This window comes from Coregonus lavaretus (assembly GCF_964263955.1).
Source record: "Coregonus lavaretus genome assembly, chromosome: 39".
Taxonomy (NCBI): domain Eukaryota; kingdom Metazoa; phylum Chordata; class Actinopteri; order Salmoniformes; family Salmonidae; genus Coregonus; species Coregonus lavaretus.
The window spans coordinates 9,727,271-9,739,902 of record NC_140026.1 but is presented as its reverse complement, the minus strand read 5'-3'; the positions used below and the strand labels follow the sequence as shown (position 1 = coordinate 9,739,902).

At 44.1% G+C, this 12,632-nt stretch overlaps 1 long non-coding RNA gene across 1 annotated transcript; it reads right to left on the bottom strand.

Moving 5' to 3' along the window:
- Positions 1-614: 614 nt before the first annotated feature.
- On the bottom strand, positions 615-7,045 carry LOC311113091. The gene is made up of 15 exons (XR_014610959.1): positions 6,954-7,045; positions 6,289-6,323; positions 5,763-5,805; positions 5,445-5,538; positions 5,128-5,175; positions 4,761-4,804; positions 4,363-4,410; positions 4,033-4,086; positions 3,622-3,670; positions 3,110-3,146; positions 2,807-2,865; positions 2,555-2,618; positions 1,895-1,948; positions 1,468-1,510; positions 615-752 (listed from the first exon to the last, which is right to left on the bottom strand). It is a non-coding gene; the product is annotated as an uncharacterized lncRNA (long non-coding RNA).
- Between the last annotated feature and the right edge of the window lie 5,587 nt (positions 7,046-12,632).

Genomic DNA, 12,632 nt, shown 5'->3' with positions numbered 1-12,632 from the left:
CGGAGGGCTCATACAGAGCCGCATTGATCTGATTCTATATAAACCCAAACTCACTTCCTTGACAACAACTCTGCATGGCTCCGCGATTGTAGTATGAATGCCCAGACTTCGGCAGAGGCCACATCACCGTAAATGCAGCGCCTTTGAAACTGAACTCAGAGCTTGTACAAGCTGGCAAACTATAGCATTGATGTCAATGTGATCCACCCAGTTAAATATACCGAAACTTACCTTTTCCCCCCCCATGGTAAAGCGCCTGAGCGAACACCTCATCCACCATTATTGGCAGTATGGATTGCAGCATAAATTAACCGTTATGCCATATATTATCTATACACTGACCCAGCCTGGGGTTGGAGCCTGAACATGCTGCCTACAATAACACCCTTTCAAAAACACATCAATGGCTTCAAATAAGGAAAATAAGTCTGCTTTCTATAGCCAGTGAAAACGGTCACATCTGCTTTAGAACCACTTAGAATAAATGTGTAAAGATTTGAGATGACAGGAAATGTCATTGTTCAGTATTGAATTCAGCACACCAAATGGCTCATTCAAAATGGCCAAATTGACCAAATCTGATTTCCTACTGCCAAGAAAGAAACAAAAAAGCATCACATTTGTAGATTTATTTATTCAGCAAAACACAGTCAGGGGTTGAATTGACTTGGCCTGGTTTTCCCAGTTCCAACGAGACTGCCCCACTTCCTTGCTGCCCAAACAGGAGTGCGAGCCGGTGGACAACACGAGCACTAGAGGGGAAAATAGGGTGAGAATTAAATCCTGGTGACACTGTAGGGACAAGGAAACAAGCTATGAGATGACTTGATCAGAGGGGTAACCAATCAGTCAGCTTTACATCAGACTGGGGCGGTAATGAGAACTCATCACGTCAGAGTATGTGGTGTGGAACACATTGCATGGTTCAGTGGGACGTCCAAGAGGACCATGCAACAGTAGCGTACATTAAGAACTTCTTCCTAATATTAAGTTGGGCCCCCCTTTCCATTATAATACATAGACAGTGTACAAAACAGCAAACACCTGATCTTGCCATGAACGACTGACCAGGCGAAAGCTTCCCCATTGAAGTCTCTTGTTAAACATCAATTAGAGATGAAGAGACATGGATTGTTTATTTGCGCCATTCAGAGGGTGAATGGAGAAGACAAAAGAGCATTTGAACGGGGTACGGTAGGTGCCAGGCACACCGGTTTGTGTCAACTGCAACACTTTTAGGTTTGTCAAGCGCAACAGTTTCTAGCGTGTATCAAGAATGGTCCACCACCCAAAGGACAGCCAGCCAACGCCGACCCACAGTTGTGTCATGGGCCAGCATCCCTGTGGAACGCTTTCGACACCTTGTAGAGTCCATGCCCTGACAAATTGAGGCTGTTGAGGGCAAACTCAATATTAGGACTGTGTTCTCTATACTGAGTGCATTATAAAACTGGAACCAGTACACACCTTCCCACTCCACCAGGACAGCAACACTTCAACAGCCAACGAGCTAGAAAAAAAAACAGAACAGTTTGAAAACCAAATAATCCCAATCTTAGATAACTAGACTACATGCAGAGCATTCTGAAACGAGATCAGCTTTATTTTTCAGTCATTGCAGCCATCCAGCCAGTGGTCCAGGGTCCGGGGTCAAGCCCCCCACCCAGACACCCTCCCTCCAGGCAGGCAGCCCACCTTACCCCTGAAACAGTAAACAGGCTTGTCAGTGCCTGCCCAACCCACAGGAGGGCCGATGGGAGACGAGACCTTATCCAGCCCAAGAGCACTGGACAGGATTGTCACCTGACTGGATGAGTCAAATTCATCATATACAACATTCCAGAATGCCTCATGTGGAAGGTGGTTTAAGATACGGTCAAAACAAGTCACCCACCTTTCCATAGACTGCAGACACTAGGACCTCAACCAGGTGGGGGGGAGCAGAACACTAGAGGGACAAAGTAGGAGAGCATGAAGTGACATTTAACGAACTAGTGGTCAGACATGGGATCAGTCTACAGCAGTGGAATTCTAACCCTGGGGACCCAAAGCAGTCAACATTTGTTTTTGCCCTAGAACTACACACCTGATCCAACTCAAACCTGTGATTATTTGAGTCAGGTGTGCAGAACTAGGACAAGAGCCATGTGCACTCCTCGGGGTCCCCAGGACCAGGAAACACTGCTGTAGTGTAGATCAGTTCGGTAACCAATCAGTCAGTTTTACATCAGACTGGGGCGGTAATAGGAAATCATCACTTCTACTAGCCCAAACCAGCAGGCAGACAGCACCATTATTCCATTCACATCTATTATTCAGTTTGTCCCCTGGCATCCAAACATGCGTAGTCTTAATACGTTTTTCCACCACGCTAGACTGGCTAATGCTAACTACTCATGTTGCGCCTTGCCTTCAGCCAGAGACTGCTGCAACCTTATTGGCTGAACGTCAGGAAGTAGCATTGATTGCAGTTGGACGCAGATGACAAATGAAACGGCACCATCTGCCAGCTGGTTGTGCTACACCTCCACACCTAATAACTTAAATTACACACCTTTGACTTCATTTCACAGCAAAGAGTTTCCTTCTAGTGGCCAGTCTAGTACAACAGTTAGGACCTGGAAGAGGAGATTTTAAATCTAAATTAATGCGCTAAAAACAGCAGTACATCAAAGTTGCCCCCCCATCTCTATAGATCAGTTCGATAACCAATCAGTCAGTTTTACATCAGACTGGGGCGGTAATAGGAAATCATCACTTCTACATTATAAAAAAAAGGACAGAAGTTAGGTCAAATCATACACACCTTGAGGTAGTGCAGTAACAAGTGTCTTCTAGTGACCAGCCTGGTACCACCGTCAGGTCCTGAAGGGGAGAAGGAATAAACATGACCAGCAGTACATTAAAGACTGCTTTATTGTCTGATAGATCAGAGGGGGGGAAACTGATTGTTACATCAGACCAGGGAGGTAATATAATCTAAAATAAAAAGGGAACTGATCCCAGAGCAGCACTATCACCCTGAGAGACTAAATATGGGAAAGTGCTGACAAAGACCCTGTACTACATCAGGTCAAGAATGGAGTTACTTGGACGTTAGAATACTAACCTTCAGACTCCATCCTGCTTCAACTGCATTGATGGTACTGTAAAATAACAGAAACAGGTTAGGGAGAAATAAACAGACTACGTCCGAGTAGCCCATCCACCCCAGTGATTTGTGCTGCTACTAGCGTTTCATGAATTACTCTGCATCTACTGAAACCAAAATGGCGGCCATTTTAGATAAACAATGCAGAGCTAACAGCCATTTTATGCATTTTGTCTCTGGTCCCATCAGACAGTTGGTAACCCCAACGAGCCGTCCCCTTGTTGCCCTGGCAACGCCAGTGGGTCCACCTTTGCAGGTTCTGTCGTTGACGCAGGGCGTAAGACGCGTGCGGGTGTCATCACCAGGAGCCAGAGTCACCATGACTACCAAACGTCAACACTTGTTTGCAGTGAGTTTTAACACTAGGCTGGTGGTAATAGCTCGTGGCTAAGGCTCTGGTTAAGATTCATTTCCCATGACATCGCATCTCTAGTCAGTCACTGAACGTCCTCATATTAACCTAAACTCACCTGTCTAGCTGCCATCACGGCTCCCTGCCCAGCCACATACAGAGGAAACCTACCAAGACAAAACGCGTCGGGTTAATGTCTTTCTGAGGACCAGATAGGTACAAGGACGGTGTTAGCCGTAACATATGTAGCCCTTATGACAGGGTTACGTAGTCCTCTGCTGAAGTCAGCTATTCCTTTTCTCAACAGGAGTTCAGACGAACGAGATTCCAAAGAGAATATTCATCATGTTCAGCAGAGGGACAAGATAACTCAAACTACAAAGGTGTTGCGTTCAGCTAAGTTGTGTACATACCAATACTATATTTAAAAAAGGACATCAAAGTACACATTGATAATTGGAACTACCACTTTTAGGACAAGTTAAGACACTGGTATTAAAATATCCATTTAGACTGGATGGCTCCTTACATGCATAGCTTAGAGCAGCCCAGAACACCAGCCATCTTGTTTCAGGACAGTCCACTGTAAAACAAAATGGAGGACGTGTAACTAGACTGCAACAAGACAGTCAGGCAGGCGTTCTTTACTACGCTGCAGGGTGTCAGGTCATTTAACATCAACAGGAATTCAGACGAACGAGATTCCAAAAAGGTTTATCATGTGGTCGCAGAGAACGATTGTTATTCTGGGAAAGACTTCCCTTTAGTGCACTACTTTTGACCAGGGCCCTTAAAGCTCTATCAAAAGTAGTGTACTATAGAGGGAGCCATTTGAGACCGTTTTAGAACCGCAACTTACCAGTGTGTTTGAGTCCATGTTGCAATTCCACTGACCAGAGCGCAAACCCTGTAGAATGAAAGGCATAGATTTTATTAGTACGATAGTTTAGACATCAAACATTACTGCTGCATTAGCTACAGTCCACTCAGTAGTTCATGTCGTTTCACATCGGGTCAAAGTGAGCTAAGTTTGTCATCATTGGGACTGCAGCGTGTTAAAGTGACTGGTTCAACACTAGGCCCAAATGGCACCCCAGTCCTTACGCAGTGCACTACTTTTGACGAAACACACTGGCCAAGGTCAAAAGTAGTGCACAAGGAATAGGGTGCCATTTGGGATTCACCCACTGTACTGGTGGAAGACCAATCCTACACATAGTGGAGAATTCAGTTGGAGTTTTGGATTAAAGAACTCACCAGTGAAGGTAGTGTTAATCCCTCAGGAACTTTACCCCCCATGTCTGTTAATTAAGAAAATAAAGTTAGTTTGGTTGTAAACAATTTAAAAACATACAACTGCTGCATTAGCTACAGTCACTCAGTAGTTCATGTCGTTTCACATCGGTTCAAAGTGAGCTAAGTTTGTCATCATTGGGACTGTAGCATGTACCGGTAGCCATGGCAACTAAACGGTAATTCCAAGAGGCCATCTTGAATAGTCGGCCAACCAAAAGGGGCTAGTGAAAGAGTCTGCATCCAAAGTCCCACCTAATACCCTTCAAGGTGCATTAAGGGAGATGGGGTAACATTTCAAATGTAGCCAGTGACTTAACATTTCACAAACCTGAATTTTCAGAAAGCACATCAGTGTCATGGTCTGGAATCAGGTATCCTACAGAAGGAATCACAAAATAATGTTAGTTATAGTTTGGCTTCTATGAGGATAGAATGTTCCTAAATCGAGCCGATCAGAACAAAGAGTAGCTTCACAAAACAATCAGACATATGCTTGTCAATGGATCATCATTTAAAGGCCAGAGAGAGTCATATATATAGTGCACTACTACCCCGGTTTATGGTCAAAAGCAGTGCACCATATAGCAGATTTGGTGCCATTGGAACTGTAATGAACACCAGTGAACAAACTCAAATGGAACTCACCAGCACACGCATTCCTATTCCGGAATGGAACTCAAAGTGGAGATTCTGTTCAGATGCCTTAAAGTCACAAAGTCATGTTGCAAACAATGCAGACCTAAGCAAAGGACACATCTACATTAGTGACTTACAAGCCTGTATATTACAAGAGGCTTTGGAACACACAGCAAGGAGGCCATCAGATCAAAGTTAGCATCACCAAAAATCAGACATATGCTTGTCTTTGAGGATCATCATTTAGATACCAAAGTATCTCTTTAAGGTGAAGGGCTGAGTAGCAGTGCACAGGCAATGTTCCCGGTGGTAAGTCAATGCACTCACATGTCAATGTGTTCTGGACTTCCCTGGCATCTGTCCTGCATTTCTGTTGATCAGGGGGAAAAGTTAGGGAGTTCCATTTTTAAATAGGCAACATGCAGGCATATAGAATACGATATTGGTAGCGTCGCAAACGGCACCTTTTTTCCAATACAGTGTACTACTTTGGACCAGAGCCATGTTAATAAGCACTGCACTATTGAAAATAGCGTACCACTATGGGAATCAACGGGTCGAAACAGGGGCCAAATGCTACTCAGAATCTGGTAAAGAAGTGTCTTCTTCAAAGGCTGATTCGGTAAGAGAGAGTTCATTTTATCATCACCGTAGCACAGACCTCTAACGTTGGGTTTACTATGAATAATGGTGTAGTTACTTCTACTAACTGGCCAGCTAGCCTACTAGCTAACACCAACATGACACGTGGTTAGCTAGTCGCTAATGAAAACCACCAAGCTAGTCAGTTAAACTAAACTTCCGCCATTTTACTGCGACAGTCATTGTATCATAGCAGAAATATGCAACTTACCCGAACAGCACATTCTCCCCCCGAGTCGTCGGCATCTTGAAAGTAGAAGGTTAAATAGTTTACACTACTAGTACTTACAACAGCTGTACCTAACTAGCCAGTAAGTTACGTTAGTTAGCATGTGACCTATCTAGTTGCGCACGTGTTCTGCAAATGCAGCATTTAACACGTTTTCGGTGCAAAAGAAAATCTGCCTCATTTTGCAAGTCTGTCATCAGAAATACTAAATTGCAATCAGTCATTCAGAACAGGTCTGTGTAAATTCTCATCATCGAAAGACTTTGCAAAATGTCTGCGTCGAAGTGCTAATAGCAAGATTCGGCCTGAACATGACATAAGGAAGATACAATATTAGTGCGCTAAACATTTTGTTTGATACATAAAAAAATAAGGGTCTGTAGTTTGTATAGTAAATTATGAAGATCAGTGGAAGAGTTGTTATTGAAGGATGGCTTTAGATTGAATGTAAAAGTGCCTAACGACCGTTACGCAACTAACTACTCGTAGTAGTTACCTACCCGCAGCAAATGCATGATAACTTATGGTTTACGATTATGGTTAACGAAAACGTTGCTTTACAATTAAGCGCATTACAGTGAATGTGGTCCTATCAAATGCATAGCTAAAAGATGTTTGTCGCAGAGAGAATGTAAATGTAATCTTACCTCGGTCAGATCAGAGAAGAAATGGAAGGGTTGGAGGGTTCCTGCGCCTTTTATGCACCTCACGTCCGTGCGTCACGACAGCGGGCTCCTTCCTTGTTTGAAAAAGGTTTTGGAAAAATATTCCAAATTAATTGTTTTACTATTGTGAATATCAATATATAAACAATGCTACAAGCGAAACGGTTGATATTGATAAGTTTGCACTCGAAATCAAATAAAGTTATCACAGGAAATTGCGTAAAAATTTGCCGCCAACTACCCTACCTGCACCGGGTCTGATATTTTTCCATCCCATGCCAGGTTTATGATTATGTTTAGGTTTATTTGAACATATTGGTACAGATGCAGAAACATAAGATGATATCATAGCCTACAATATATATATATTTTTAAACAGATATCTAAAATGATAAGATCTGCCTAAATATATGGACAGTGCATTATTTGTACAAAATGCAAGGCAATAAATGAAATGGGGCAGGATAATCTGATTCTAGATCTGCCTCTCAGACAGGTCCACTAGGGTTACGTCCCAATAAACTATATTTTCTCCGGAAGTGTGCACTTGTTCATGTCCTTTCACTGATTTAAAAGGAAATAGCTGGTTTCAGAAATGGTGGAAACTAAAGTTACGTATGTAACCAAGGTTATGTGAGCTATTGGATCACTCCAACATGGTATCCTTCCGCACGGCAGGATACATTCTGAGTAAGGATTTTCAGATTAGTCCAGTGTACTGGGTAGTGCTGCGGCTGACCCCCTTAAACATCTGCTGCCGCACTACTTCCACCTCGTGTCCTTTTTCGAGGCACCGTAGTTCACCGAGAGACAGTGGTGTAAAGTACTTAAGTAAAAGTACTTTACATACTACTTAAGTCGTTTTTTTGGGTATCTGTACCTTCCTTTACTATTTATATATTTTTTTTACAGCTTTTACTTTTACTCCTCTACATTCCTAAAGAAAATAATGTAATTTTTTCCTGACACCCAAAAGTACTCATTATTTTGAATGCTTAGCGGGACAGGAAAATTATCCCATTCACGCACTTATCAAGAGAACATCCCTGGTCACCCCTTCTGCCTCTGATCTGGCAGATTCACTAAACACAAATGCTACGTTTGTAAATGATGTCTGAGTGTTGGAGAGTGCCCCTGGCTATCCATAAAAATGTTTTTACAAAATGTGTGCCATCTGGTTTGCTTAATATAAGCAATTTGAAAGGATTTATACTTTTACTTTTGATGCTTAAGTATATTTAAAACCAAATACTTTTAGACGTTTACTCAAGTAGTATTTTATTGGGTGACTTTTACTTGAGTCATTTTCTATTAAGGTATCTTGTATGACAATTGGATACTTTTTTCCACCACTGCCGACAAAGAGGACTGGAGTGATCCAATAGCTCACATAACCATGGTTACATACGTAACCTTTGTTATGTAGCACTATATTGGATCACTCCAATATGGTATCACAATACCAGATCAAAATCAGTGAACTAGCTAAGGGCCAGACAGAGGGCAAAGTCCCGTAGGACTGATCTCAGGGCAGTCATAGTTGCTGTGTCCCTCCACTCCCACTCAGGGAAGCAGAGGCAACACCCAGCACAGCCGTCCCGACCTCATTGGCAGGGTCAACATTGACTCGATAGTACCTAGAAAAGGTGGTAGACAATGGACCAACTGGCCGAGGGGAACTCCTCGGAGCAGGGCCCACGATGTTGCTTCTCCTCTAGTAGAATGGGCCACTACAGCAGACAGCAGAGGCCTTCTGGCCAGCCGTTTTGGCCGCCATGCTTCTGAACATTGAACCCCAACCCGTCAAGAGAGGCGTCGGTGCACACCAGCTCTCTGCGGTGGACTCTGATCAGGCTCACTCCCTTTAACAGGAAGGAATTGACGGAGTCTGTGTTGTTTTGGGTGCCGGCTGTGGGAGTTGGAACCATCGCTGGCGTGGCCTGAGATGGAGAATGCCCAGCAGAACCAACAGTGAAGCCACTGTCAGTAGGCTGAGTAGCTGTTGACACTCTTAACATTGACACGGCTCGTCCGAGTCAGAAACAGTTGAAGTAGGATAGGATTTTGTTACTCTCGCCTGAGGGAGATGTCCCCAGGTGCTGAGAGTGCTACAGTGTGTAAAAAAAAAATCTTCCCAGCGTGAAATAGTTCCCAATCGTTCTGATTGTGACGTCATGCTGTAAAATTTCTCCCAGCGTGAAAAATGTTCCCAGTTCAATAATTGCACATCTCTTTATGTGGATGGCTGTTTCTCTCACACCCTCCCTTGACCTGGAAAAACTGTTCTGTGGGCACGCCCATTTGCTTCACACATCTGCCAATCAATGGTGGCCAGGAGTATTGATACTGATCAATCAGAGGCGTGAGGTCAGCATATAAATACCCGGACTCGCGCGTCAAAGTGCTGAGGGTTGATGTGAGAAGCAATTTTTTGAGATGGCAAATACTTGGGCGCTACGTTTTCCATTGACAGCGCATATATTTGTTAGTTAGCTAGCAAGCTATACAAACAAGTTAAAACTGCACACCTCTGAGAACAAGCCGTCTCCAACAGTTTACGTATAATTATGCTAGTTAGCTAGCTAAATCAAGGGGGTGTGAGAGAAACATCTGCACGAGCTCAGCCATCCACACAGACGAGCGTGCAATTACTGACTGGGAACATTTTCACGCTGTGAAAGATGTTACAACATGACGTCACAATCAGAAAGAACACTATCAGAACGATTGGGAACTATTTCGCGCTGGGAAGATTTTTACATGACACAGCACACCCTACATAACAAAATATATAATTTATTTTACAAACGTAGTGCACTAGGCCTTTACTAGTCCTGTGCTAGCGTGTGAGGCCCAGAACTATCATGTGGTTCAAGTGTGTCCTCGTGTCTGTTGTGGCCTGTTCCCTGGATGGGGCACAGACCAGCCAATCGTCCAGGTAAGGCAGATACTCATTATTTTTTACATTATTTTTTTGGGTCATTTTAGCAGACGCACTTATCCAGAGCGACTTACAGTTAGTGAGTGCATACATTATTTTTTATATTTTTCATACTGGCCCCCCGTGGGAATCGAACCCACAACCCTGGTGTTGCAAACGCCATGCTCTACCAACTGAGCTACATCCCTGCCGGCCATTCCCTCGACGACTTGTGCGCCGCCCCATGGATCTCCCTGTCGCGGCCGGCTACGACAGAGCCTGGATTCGAACCAGGATCTCCAGTGGCACAGCTAGCACTGCGATGCAGTGCCTTAGACCACTGCGCCACTCCTCCAGTAGAATGCACCACCACAGCAAAAAAGGCAAAGGCTGGCCGGCCAGCCGAAATGCTGCAGTAACAGTGTCCGCCATGCAATGTGAGAGTCTATTCGGATATACCCTAGCCCAGAACTCTCTCACCATAGTAAACAAAGAATAACTGATAAAGCTTTCGTATTGCCTGTGTCTGTGAAAAAAGTAAGTGTCCATTTCCCTAGATGCAACAGTGTGAGGGTCGTATGTCCATTTCCCTAGCCGCAACAGTGTGAGGGTCGTATGTGGACAACTGTAATGGCCAGTTAACATGTCTGTCAGACAGAGCCCTTGGCCATAATGAGGGGTTAGGATGGAGGTCGACGTTCTTTTCATCTGAACTCATTCGGATAACATTCAGTCAACACTAGAAGACCCTGAGGCATTAGAGGCGCCACAACTATAGCGGTGTCCGGCATCGGAGTTCGTAACCTTCCATCACTGTATTTAGTACCCATGGGGACTCCACTTGCCTCTCTCAGTTTGACCTTTGGGCCTGTGAGATGCTGCCAATGTCGGCGGCAAGCATGTCAGGATGACTGCTGAGTGCCACCCTTCTTAGACGCAGTCCGCTGCCTGTGGGCAGGGACACCTTGCATTTCTCAAGGCGAAACGCCATCCTGGAAATGGTAGTTTCTCTCTGTGGGAGGAAGAGAAGGGTAGTGTATACCCTGCAGTGTAAAATAAAAAAATATGGCAACCCCAGACACACACTGTTAGACCAGCAGTGTAATCGAGCTCTTATGAGAGTTTCTAAGGTAAACTAGGATAGTTACTGTCTGTACTGTAAAGGAGTGTATAACTGTAGTAAACCCAGGTAAACTAGGATAGTTACTGTCTGTACTGTAAAGGAGTGTATAACTGTAGTAAACCCAGGTAAACTAGGATAGTTACTGTCTGTACTGTAAAGGAGTGTATAACTGTAGTAAACCCAGGTAAACTAGGATAGTTACTGTCTGTACTGTAAAGGAGAGTATAACTGTAGTAAACCCAGCTATCCACTGAAACCCTCAGTGTACAAGCATTTCGCTACACCTGCTATAACATCTGCTAAACACGTGTATGTGATAAATAAACATTTGATTTGATTTGTACTAGAGCTGAGATGTGAGTTTCCAAGGGAAACTAACGACAGTTACTGTTTTATTGTGAAGTAGTGCAACAGAAAACCATCGCAAACCCAGCTACACACTGTGTGAAAACAGCAGTACAATAGAGTTGTAATGGGAGCTTCCAAGGGAAACTAGGATAGTTACTGTCTTAATTAACTAAGTGCAACAGAAAACTAGTAAACCCAGTTACACACTGTGCGGTAATATATCTGAAATACATTGTTTCCAAGGGAAAACTATCATAGTTACTGTATGTAGCCTACTGTAATAAACAATAGTAAATCACCCAGCTACACACTGTGTGGGGAAAAACCAGCAATGCCAATAATACCTGTGAGTTTCAAATTAAGGGAAAACAACAGTGTAATCTCACTATGGTGTGGCAGCCTAACACTCGAAAATGAACCGCGTAATATACTCTGTCTACAGTAAACACTGCGCAATACTGTATAATTGTACAGATTACATCGGACCTCCGGTATCAGCCTGTCTCGTACACTCTCTGAAGGAGAGGAGAAATGAATGGCGTGTGATCTGCTTGATCGTGAAAGGACAGGGCAATCTAACGCACACGTTTATAGCTCAGTTCTTTCTTAATACGTGTGGATCGGCTGTAACTCCCGCCACGTTTATTTCTTGCTTCATACGTGGGTGTGCAGGTTGGCAGGATTTAGGAGAAAGTGTGCTTATAACATTAGTCCTGCAATGGTCACCTCTCATTTAAGCCAGCTAGCTACTTTGCATAGCTCGTTTACCGTGGAACACAAGATGGCTGCGCCCTGTGAGAGATCAAGCGTGGTGCGCCTTGCGACACCTAGCTTTCTCTCAGGGGAGAACTGCAAGTCTGCCGGTGCGAAACATACACAGTCTCTCCCCCGGTGCACCGATCTTGCAGAGTAGGCGAGGTCCCCGAGTCCGAAGGTTAAACCGGGAGGGTTCCGGTGGACAGACACGTCACACAGACAACTTCAACAAACGCTCAGCGCCGCAATACTGGTCGACAAGTAATTAAAACAAGGACAAACCCCAAAAGAGATGGCGCAAGTTAAACCGAGTTGGCGGACACCAGAGCACCCGTCCCAGATGGAGAAGCTTGCTGCTCCAAGCTATTGAATAGCTGCGGGTATACCCAGTCTGGTCTCATAGACTAGACGTAGCTAACATAGTAAAAGGTAAATCCGGGATACTCAAATTAGTATGGTATGGTTACAAGGATGGTTGGTCCTATAACGCGAACATATAGCAACCCAAAGGTTG